The 11,729-nt window shown below is 41.3% G+C and overlaps 1 pseudogene; it reads left to right on the forward strand.

The window, feature by feature from the left end:
• The first annotated feature begins 787 nt into the window (after nucleotides 1-787).
• LOC139019356 (ubiquitin-ribosomal protein eS31 fusion protein-like) lies at nucleotides 788-1,250 on the forward strand (annotated as a pseudogene).
• Nucleotides 1,251-11,729: the final 10,479 nt, after the last annotated feature.

An 11,729-nucleotide genomic window follows, 5' to 3' on the forward strand; every position in this document is an offset into this window, starting at 1 on the left:
TTCAAACATTCTTCTATGTATTATACTATTAATTTGATAAAGAAATTATTTAGAAATTATTAAAGAAATGTGTATACTGAGGAATATAAGTATAATGCATGTGGGTTTTGAGTAAGTAAAGGATAGATATAGATGTTTTCACAGTAATAGTGATTGCTTTTAACATGTTAAGCGCCCAGTCACCGGTGACTGACACTATACTTTCCATCTGGAAGACAAAACAGGCTGAGCGCTTAATGTGTTACGATAAGTTCAAAGATTTCAAATGCTGATTTGTTCACACTCATAGTCTCAGCAAATGGCAATGTCTGCTGAACTTCAGGAGAACCAGAGGTTAGGAAATCCAAATAATGTGACCACAGTAAGTAATTAAAGTATTTTAAGCAGCAAAGTTTCATTATGTTGCTCTAATTTTCTATAGCTATAAATTAGCAATTTATCTGACTTTTCCTCACCTCTCATGTTAAAAGGAGGCTAAAACCTACTTATTTACATGGTCATCACTAGTTGTCAAGAGGCAACAATTACTCATTAATTATCTCAGCAAATATTCCCTGAATTTCTGCTATTACATATCCTGTTTGATATATCAAACATCAATCAGGACCTGGAACATACTAGAAAATGCTATTATTCTAATTTTTTATGGGTTAAAGGAAGTGACCATCAAGTTTTCTACATTAACTCAAAAAAATTATATTCTCCCACCTAAATCAATAAGTTGCATAAAATTCTCATTATGCTTTTTTTTTTTCAATCTGCCATCTGCAGTGGAGTCCCCGCCAAGATGCAGATTTTCATGAAAACCCTCACGGGGAAGACCATCACTCTCGAGGTTGAACCCTTGGATACGATAGAAAATGTAAAGGCCAAGATCCAGGATAAGGAAGGAATTCCTCCTCATCAGCAAACACTGATCTTTGCTGGCAAGCAATTGGAAGACGGACATACTTTGTCTGACTACAACATTCAAAAGGAGTCCACTCTTCCTCTTGTGTTGAGACTTCATGGTGGTGCTAAGAAAAGGAAGAAGCAGTCTTACACCGCTCCCAGGAAGAACAAGCATAAGAGAGAGAAGGTTAAGCTGTCCTGAAATACTACAAAGTGGATGAGAATGGCAAAATCAGTCGCCTTCTTCGGGAGTGCCCTCAGATGAGTGTGGTGGAGTGTTTATGGCCAGCCACTTTGACAGACATTATTGTGGCAAATGTTGCCTGACCTATTGCTTCAACAAACCAGAAGATGAGTAATTGCATTTAGGTTAATAAAAGACATAGACTAAATAAAATTAAATAAATAAAAATTCTTCTCATTATAATGATATTATAGGGTTGGTTTTTGCAGCAAGTACAGAACATCATTAAGAGAGAGAGAGAAACTTCAGGTTAATTATTATATTTGCATTAATGTAGAGAAGGTTGATAAAATCAACTAACCAGAGTAGTTAATATGAAGTTGAGGAGAACTCTATTTTCTTTTATTTGTGTTTCTTTTTTCCCACCTTTATTATGATATAATTGACATATTGTGTAAGTTTAAGGTGTACATGTGTTAACTTGATACATGTATATATTGTGAAATTGTTATCACAATATGGTTAATTAACACATCCATCCCTCACATAATTACCTTTTGTGGTGAGAACATTTGGGATCTACTCTCCTCGCCATATTGAAGTACATAACACAGTCTGTTCCTATAGTCACCATGCTGTACATTAGAATCCTAAGACTTACTCATCTGATAACTAGAAGTTTGTACCCTTTGACCAACATCTCCCCCATTTCTCCCACCTCCCAGTCCTGGCAACCATCATTCTATGATCTGTTCCTATGAGCTTGACTCTTGTAGATCTACATATGAGTAAGATATTACAGGAGAACTCTATTTCAAAGTTGGAGCCTTTGCAGTTAGAAAAAAGTTCTCACAGTTCAAATTGGCCTCACAAGCAGAGTCCAAGGTGAGTTGAAAGAGAAAGAGAGAGAGAGAGAGAGAGAGAGAGAGAGAGAGAGAGAGAAAGAGAGAGAGACCCATCAACCACAAAGTCCAAATAGCCACAGAGGATCATTGAAACCAGGACAAAGGAAGACTCACCAAAGATACTCAGCTAAAGGCTTCACCAAGACCCTAACGTGGAGGTTTTAATGATGTGTAGCAGATACTCTTGTGTTGCAAGAATATCATGTGCTTTTGGTGCTTAGTAGACAGAATAGAGCATGTGTTCCTTCTACACCAATATTTAAGTGACCTTCAAGCCTTTAGTCCAAAGAACCACCCACATACTGTGAAAGACATGCAGGTAGTTTCCAGTCCTCTGTTGCCCAAAATAAGTTCCCCAGTAATATAACACCTCTCAACAGACTTGGAAAAGAGCAAGGTCACACCTTCCTCTGCTTGGAACATCCCTGAAAATAACTGCCATGACCTCTCTCTCAGCCACTTGGTTTGCCATTGTGTCGCAGATCCAAGCAACAGCAGCCCCCTGATCACCGCAGCCTCCTGATCACCACAGCCTCCTGATCACCACACCCTCTGTCTGTGGAACAGCAGCTGTACGTGAAGCCTCCCCCCACCAGCCAGAAGAGCCAACACAGCTGTGAACAACACCCACCAGAGGAGCTGCTGCCAACTGGAAAGCAGCTGCTACCGCAACCGTCTGAGCAGCAACCACAACCCAAGGAGCCCCTGCCACCCAGGGAGCAGCCACTGAACATCTCAACATCTACATATGTCAGCGAGATCAAACATGGGTAGGCAAAGAAACCCCCAAAGGAAAGAAAAGGAGGACTCGCCAGAAAAGCAGCTAAGTGAGACAGAGATATGCAACATGACGGAAAAAGAATTCAGAATAAGGTTCCTAGAGTACATGCACCAGATGTTCAAGAAGCAAGAAGAAACAGATGAAAAACTCAACTACTTATGCAAGAAGCTAGAAGAAACAGATGAAAAAATCAACAACTTAAGTAAGTCCCAAGAAGAAATGAAGAGTGACATAGCTTCAATAAAAAACTCCATTGAAAGTATCAACAGTAGACTGGGAGAAGCGGAGGACCGAATTAGTGAATTAGAAGACAAGGAAGCAAAACACACTCAAACTGTACGGCAAATGGAGAAAAAAATTAAAAGACAGGAGGAGAGCCTAAGGGAGCTTTGGGACAACATGAAACGAAACAACATACGAATAATAGGGGTGCCAGAACAACAGAAAGATGAACATGGATTAGAAAACCTATTCGAAGAAATAATATCAGAAAACTTCCCTGAGGTGGGGAAGAAAAAAGTCACACAAGCCCAGAGAGTCCCAAACAAGGTGAACCCGAAAAGACCCACACCAAGACACATCATAATTACCATGGCAAATGTTCAGGATAAAGAGAGAATCTTACAGGCTGCAAGAGAGAGACGGAAAGTAACATACAAGGGATCTCCCATTAGATTATCAAATGATTTCTCAACAGAAACACATCAGGCCAGAAAAGAATGGACGGAAATCTACAAAGTGATGCAAAGCAAAGGACTGAATCCAAGAATACTCTATCCAGCAAGGCTATCATTCAAAATTGAAGGGGAAATAAGAAGCTTCACAGACAAAAAAGGGCTAAGGGAGTTTATCACCACCAAGCCAGCCATGCAAGAAATGCTAAAGGGACTGGTGTAAAAAGAAGAAATATCAAGCTCAGAAAGAAAACAGCCACACACACACACACAAAAAAGAAATGGCTACAAACAAGTACCTTTCAATAATAACTTTAAATGTAAATGGACTAAATGCTCCAACCAAAAGACATCGAGTGGCTGAATGGATAAAAAAACATGACCCATACATCTGCTGTCTACAAGAGACCCACCTCATTAGAAGGGACTCACACAGACTGAAAGTGAAGGGATGGAAAAATATCTTTCACGCAAATGGAAAGGAAAAGAAAGCTGGGGTAGCAATACTTATATCTGACAAAATACATCTCAAAGTGAAGGCCATAACCAGAGATAAGGAAGGCCACTTCATAATACTAAAGGGATCAATACAACAAGAAGATATAACCCTGGTAAACATATATGCACCCAATGCAGGAGCACCCACATACATAAGAAAACTTCTGGAAGATATCAGGGGAGAGATCGACAACAATACAATCATAGTAGGGGACTTTAATACACCACTGACATCACTGGATAAATCCGCTAGACAAAAACTCAGCAAAGAAACAGCAATCCTAAATGACTCACTAGATCAGATGGACTTAATTGACATCTTCAGAACACTTCACCCCAAAGCTGCGGAATATACATTCCTCTCAGGTGCTCATGGGACATATTCAAAAATAGACCACATATTGGGTCACAAGCAAAGTCTCCACAAATTCAAGAAGATTGAAATCATAAAAAGCTTCTTCGCAGACCACGATGGCATAATGTTAGAAATAAACTACAATAAAAACAACCCAAAATACTCAAACACTTGGAAGCTGAATAGCATGTTATTAAATATTGATTGGGTTACCGATGACATCAAAGAAGAAATTAAAAACATCCTGGACACTAATGACAATGAAAACACAACAATCCAAAACCTCTGGGACACAATGAAAGCAGTCCTGAGAGGAAAGTTTATAGCTCTACAGGCCTATCTCAAAAAACAAGAAAAAATGGTAGTCAATCATCTAACTCTACAACTCAAAGAATTAGAAAGAGAGCAACAAGAAAACCCCAGAGTGAGCAGAAGGAAGGAGATAATAAAGATTAGAGCAGAAATCAATGAAATAGAGACCAAAAAAACAATACAGAAAATCAATGAAACCAAGAGCTGGTTCTTTGAAAGGATAAACAAGATTGACAAACCCCTAGCCAGGCTCACCAAGAAGCAAAGAGAGAGGTCCCAAATAAACCAAATCAGAAATGATAGAGGCGAAATAACAACAGACCCCACAGAAATACAAATGATTGTTAAACAATACTACGGGCAACTCTACTCCAACAAACTAGACAACCTGGAGGAAATGGACAAATTCCTAGAAAAATACAACATTCCAAAACTCAATCAGGAAGAATCTAAAAACCTCAATAGGCCAATAACTATGGAAGAAATTGAAGCAGTCATCAGAAAGCTTCCAGCAAACAAAAGCCCAGGGCCAGACGGCTTCACAGGGGAGTTCTACCAAACATTCAAGGAAGAACTAAAACCTACCCTCCTCAGACTATTCCAAAAAATTCAAGAGGAAGGAACGCTTCCAAGCTCATTCTATGAAGCCAGCATCACCCTAATACCAAAACCAGGTAAAGACATCACAATGAAAGAGAATTACAGGCCAATATCCCTCATGAACATAGATGCCAAAATCCTCAACAAAATCTTAGCAAATCGGATCCAGCAGTACATCAGAAGGATCATACACCATGACCAAGTAGGATTTATCCCAGAGATGCAAGGATGGTACAACATCCGTAAATCAATAAATGTGATACATCACATAAACAAATTGAAAGAAAAAAACCACATGGTCATATCAATTGATGCAGAAAAAGCATTTGACAAAATCCAACACCCATTTTTGATAAAAACTCTCAGAAAGGTGGGAATAGAAGGATCATACCTCAACATAATAAAAGCCATATATGACAGACCCACAGCCAACATCATACTCAATGGACAAAAACTAACACCATTTCCCCTAAGAACAGGAACAAGACAGGGATGCCCACTCTCACCACTCCTGTTCAACATAGTACTGGAAGTATTAGCCATTGCAATTAGGCAAGAAGAAGAAATAAAAGGCATCCAAATTGGAAAAGAGGAAGTAAAACTGTCCTTATTTGCAGATGACATGATATTATACATACAAAACCCTAGAGACTCCATCAAAAAGCTACTAGACTTAATACATGAATTTGGCAATGTAGCAGGATACAAAATTAACCCCAAGAAATCTGAGGCATTTCTATACACCAATAGTGAACTTTCAGAAAGGGAGATCAGAAAAACAATCCCATTTACCATCGCACCAAAAAAATTAAGATACCTGGGAATAAACTTAACTAAAGAGGTTAAAGACCTCTACTCAGAAAACTACAGGACGTTGAAAAAAGAGATAGAGGAAGACATAAACAGATGGAAGAACATACCATGTTCTTGGATTGGTAGAATCAACATCATTAAAATGTCCATACTACCCAAAGCAATCTATACATTCAACGCACTTCCCATTAAAATACCAATGGCCTTCTTCAAAGATCTAGAACGAACTCTCCAAAAATTCATCTGGAATAAAAAAAGACCCCGAATAGCTGCAACGATCCTGAGAAAGAACAAAGTAGGTGGGATCTCAATGCCAGATATCAAGCTGTATTACAAAGCCACTGTTCTCAAAACTGCCTGGTACTGGCACAAGAACAGACATATAGATCAGTGGAATAGAATAGAGAGTCCAGAAATTAGCCCGAACCAATATGCTCAATTAATTTTTGACAAAGGAGGCATGAACATACAATGGAGCCAAGATAGTCTCTTCAATAAATGGTGTTGGGAAAATTGGACAGACATATGCAAGAAAATGAAACTAGAGCACCAACTTACACCATACACAAGAATAAACTCAAAATGGATAAAGGACTTAAATGTACGACAGGAAACCATAAAAATTCTAGAAGAATACAAAGGCAACAAAATCTCAGACATATGCCAAAACAATTTCTTCACTGATACAGCTCCTAGGGCAGTTGAAACTAAAGAGAAAATGAACAAATGGGACTACATCAAAATAAAAAGCTTCTGCACAGCAAAAGAAACCATCAACAAAACAACAAGAAAACCCACCTCGTGGGAAAACATATTTGCCAACGTCATATCTGATAAGGGCTTAATCTCCAAAATTTATAGGGAACTCATACAACTTAACAAAAAGAAGATAAACAATCCAATCAAAAAATGGGCAAAGGATCTAAATAGACACCTTTCAAAAGAGGACATTCAGAAAGCCAAGAGATATATGAAAACATGCTCAAAGTCACTAATCATCCGAGAGATGCAAATCAAAACAACAATGAGGTACCATCTCACACCTGTCAGAATGGCCATCATCAACAAATCAACAAACGACAAGTGCTGGAGAGGATGTGGAGAAAAAGGAACACTTGTGCACTGCTGGTGGGAATGCAGACTGGTGCAGCCACTATGGAAGGCAGTATGGAGGTTCCTCAAAAAATTGGAAATGGAACTCCCATTTGACCCTGTGATCCCACTTCTAGGAATATATCCCAAGAAACCAGAAACACCAATCAGAAAGGATATATGCACCCAGATGTTCATAGCAGCACAATTCACCATAGCTAAGATCTGGAAACAGCCTAAGTGCCCATCAGTAGATGAATGGATTAGAAAACTGTGGTACATCTACACGATGGAATACTATGCTGCTGTTAAAAAGAAGGAACTCCTACCATTTGCAACATCATGGATGGAACTGGAGAGCATTATGCTAAGTGAAACAAGCCAGTCAATGAAGGAAAAATACCACATGATCTCACTCATTCATGGATAATAAAGACCATTACAAACTTTTGAACAATAATAGATACAGAGGCAGAGCTGCCTCAAACTGATTGTCAAACTGCAGTGGGAAGGCCAGAGAGAGTTGGGGGGCAGGAGGGAGGGGAGTAAGAGATCAACCGAAGGACTTGTATGCATGCATATAAGCATAACTAATGGACATAAGACACTGGGGGGTAAGGGAGGGTAGGGGTTTGTCAAGGGTGGGGGGGAAAAAAGGACACTTATGTAATACCCTTTGTAATACTTTAAGCGAAAAATTAAAAAAAAAAAAAAAGAAACTGAAATAAAAAAAATAAATAAATAAATAACTGCCATGAGATTGAACACCGCGCACTGAAGAAGAACACTTTCAGGCATGAAGTTCTCTTGGTGCTCTTGGCTTTATCTACATGTGACTCATTGAGAAATGCCTTATTTTCTAATTGGTCTGCTTTTTTCTTCTTCTTTTTTAAAATAACTCATTATGTTTCAGAGGTGACTTGTCACACCCAGAATCCCTCTGTGCTTACAGCAGCCCACACACTTACTTGGTAATTGCTCAACTTCTTATAATTTATTTGTATAAAATCCAGTTCTAAAGCCTTTTGCCTCCCCACCAGCAAATCGGTACAGTTCATTAAAGGAAACATTTTGACAGCCACGGTTTAATTTCTGCTGGAATTAACTGGCATGAGATTATCGTTTCGTTAATTCCATTAAAGATGACTACCCATTTAAACATTGTTTTTACATCATCAGTGTGTTTTTGTTTTTGTTTTTAAATCCTCACTCGAGTATATTTTTCCCATTGATTTTTAGAAAGAGGGAGAGAGAAGGAAGAGGGAGAGACAGAGAGAAACACCGATGTGAAGACACATCGATTGGTTGCCTCCCACATGTTCTGACCAGGACTGGAGCCTGCAACTGAGGTACCTGCCCTTGACTAGAATCGAACCTGGGACCCTTCAGTCCACAGGCCAACACACTATCCATTTAGCCAAACCAGCTAGGGCAGCAGTGTGTTTTTATAAAAATCAAGGCTTTGTGTAATGTCACAAAACAGAGTACATTTACTCTGTGTACCCAGTTCAGTTTGATGTTCACTGCCATTTCTAAAAGGAGTGCCGTTCGATAGAGCTCTCAAATCAATGCAACTCACTTCAGGGAACGATTTGTATTCGTGCTGTCTTTTCCTTCCAGTTACTAAGTACAGCCTTGTCTTCCTACAGTCATCATAACTGAACAATTACATCGATAGTTCTGTCGATAGAATAAGGTAGTCTCAATTTCAAAACGAAAATTTCCATTTTTCACAAAGAACTAATATTGACTAAAAGAATGATAATTTTAAAAAATAACAAACTCCGTGGTTTAACTAAAAGAGCATCTTTTTAGTAACTACTCTCCCTGGGTCTGCCAAACAAGGAAAGTCCACGCTTGGAGCCAGCAAAGCGAAAGGAGGCGCTGTGAGTCCATGAGGAGCCCCCCTTTCACCCGGCCTTGCTCGGGGACAGGGCTCTCTGAGCCTCACGCGCTTAATGACGGGCCTCCTTGGGGTGAGGCCCCATGTTCTATCTGCTTGTGGCATTTGAGGAAACTAATGGCATCTTACAATGTTTATCTTTAAATTAAAATTATGTGCATTTGGCAGATTTCAATCTCCTGGGGAGAAAATAGCTTAGTCATTTCATGAATATTACCTTTGGTCCAAGTATTTTTCATTTGAAAAATCATGACCTTGATGCTAAGCTATCATAGCAAGTCTTAGGGGCACCCTGCCTACTCCATCAAGATATCTCTCTCTCTCTCTCTCTCTCTCTCTCTCTCTCTCTCCCATTACTCTTGCTGCTGCTTCTGAATGCTGCCTGCCTCCCGAGTCTCTGGCCTGCTCTGCTCCTGGGTGACTTTCCTGACAGGACAGCCCTTGTCCTGACTAGACCCATTTACCCACTGCCAGGCCTGCGCTCCCAAATCCCCCCTTACTGCCCTTTACAATTTGTAAACAGTCACCCTCCCTTTATCTTCTTCGCCCAAAGCTGCATGTAACAGATTAAGTTTCTGTAATCGCCTTTCCTGTGTCATTCCTCTAATCCTTTGTACTGGTCTCCGTGGCCTTGGCGGTATTTATTGCTGCCATTATCAGCTCCTTGGCTTTGTAAAGGAGACGGCTGCAGCGGCAGTGCCCAGGTGAGGAGGAGCTGTCTCACACACAGGTGCACAGAGACACCCTGGGAGGAAGGTGGGAAACCGGGGTAAGGTCACACTGCCCACAGGCTTTCTGTGTCACCTTGATCAAGGCCGACAGGTGCTACCAGCCACGGTTCACTCGAAGCCTGCCGGTGTCTCTGAAGAAGCAGGGAATGGAATTCGCATCCACTAGGGAGTTCTAGATGACAAGTGGTAGACTGCAGAGGCGTGAAAATCAATCTCGGGAACTTGTTCCAGCCATAATTACTTACCTTCAATATCTAATTTTCTTTTTAGAAATGACCTCCTCATAGACTTCTCCATATCACAGTGTGGCTGTTTGTGTTCTGTAGCCTGATAATTAATGTACATTTTGAGATCAGCAGGCTGCATCCTCGGGGAATCAGATCAAAGGCACCCCACCATCTCCCTCAAGTCCTTCAAATGGAAGGAGGGAAACAAGGAGCTTAGAAACCATCTTGAGAAGGTCAGTCAGCTTCAGTCTTCTCAAAAAAATTAAATAAGAGAGAGAGAGAAATGAGAGCCGAAACCCAGGCTGCCTTACTGGTCATTCAAGGTCCTTAACCAAAGCTTCAGACCAGTTTCATATCACTGCCTCCCCGCAAGCCCTCTGGGGCGCAGGCATTAGAGGGCACATTAGACCAGGCCTTTGATGTACTTGGTCTCTGGTGGGGGCCATATAAGTCCTCGGCGTTGTCACCTTTGGTTTAGCTCACTGACAGTGACTTACAGGCGGCGTGTCAGGGCTCCTGAGAACAGCTCCATCCGCCTCACAAGAGGTTGAGACCAGGAGCACTGGGTAGTCACCCTCGACAGCAGGGCCCCTCCACAGCCCGAGTAAACGTAACTACAGGACGACAGCAGCTGTGGCCTCTGCCAAGGGGTGGCAGGCAGCAGGCGAGTCACTGCCAGGCTAAGTAGGGAGGCTAAGTCAGAAAGCTGCCTCTCAGGTGACCAGGCATCCTCCCTCGCCTGCCCAGGTTTATAAAGCGATCCTCCAGCTTGGTCAGGGGGAGAGGGGCCTGTGTCCACTAGGAGTCCCATAGCCAGCTCCACTGGAAAGTTCGGCTGCGATTTTTTGGTGCATTTGTTTGTGTGTTTGTTTTCTTTCAGGGAGTCAAGAAGGGATGCAGACCATCCCCCTAAGGAGGCTGATAAAATCAGTAACAATTAACAACAAAGCAGGCATATTAATTCCCTGTCTTGTTTAGTGTCATCATTTTCACCTGGCCATGTGGATCATAAAGTTCCGTCTCCCTTACAACCCACTTCCTGCTACAATTTCCTATCAGTTGTGCCTCCTGCACATTTTCCAGCTCACCCCTTCCTCTGATTCTACTGCTGTTGCCTTCTGGGACCCAAAAGCCTACTTCTAGGGCTCTTCAGAAAACATCTGTGCCGTGGGATTTCTTCTAGTGGAGCGAGTTTTAGCCGGTGTGCCACAAGAATTTTTAAAACATACAATGCCTATTTAGTCAGGAGCACTGACCTCTTTCCCCTTAGATTGTCAAATAAAGAAATGAAAACAGCCAACACAACAATAGCTGTCTGGTGTAAACGAATCAAAACTATACCTATTTTTTGCCAGACCAGCAAAATACATATGGTGTGTGTGTGTGTGTGTGTGTGTGTGTGCGCGCGCACTGCAGAATTTTAGCAATTCATTTGTGTGAGGCATGAGACCAAAAAAAGTTGGAAATTGCTGTTCTAGTATATCCCTCTTATCAATCCCTTGTGCACGTAGGAACCAGAGAAATTCTAAAAGGTGAAGTTGAAACAGACTGAGTGGGCTGGGGGTCAGTAACAAGTGAGGGCCAGCTAGGAAGAGGGGGTGAAGGCCAGAGCCCTGCTGTCATAGGCCTGGGGAGGGAGGGGCTGTCTCAGGTGTCACTAACCAGACACCTGCTGAACTTGTTTCCATCGTGAGACACAGGAGCACTCAGCATCTCATCCCAGAATACATTTTCATCCTCACCTTTAATTTCTCCCCCAGAAT

The sequence above is a fragment of the Myotis yumanensis genome, unplaced genomic scaffold, assembly GCF_028538775.1.
Source record: "Myotis yumanensis isolate MYYU_CA2020_CCGP unplaced genomic scaffold, mMyoYum1.0.hap1 SCAF_11, whole genome shotgun sequence".
Classification (NCBI taxonomy): domain Eukaryota; kingdom Metazoa; phylum Chordata; class Mammalia; order Chiroptera; family Vespertilionidae; genus Myotis; species Myotis yumanensis.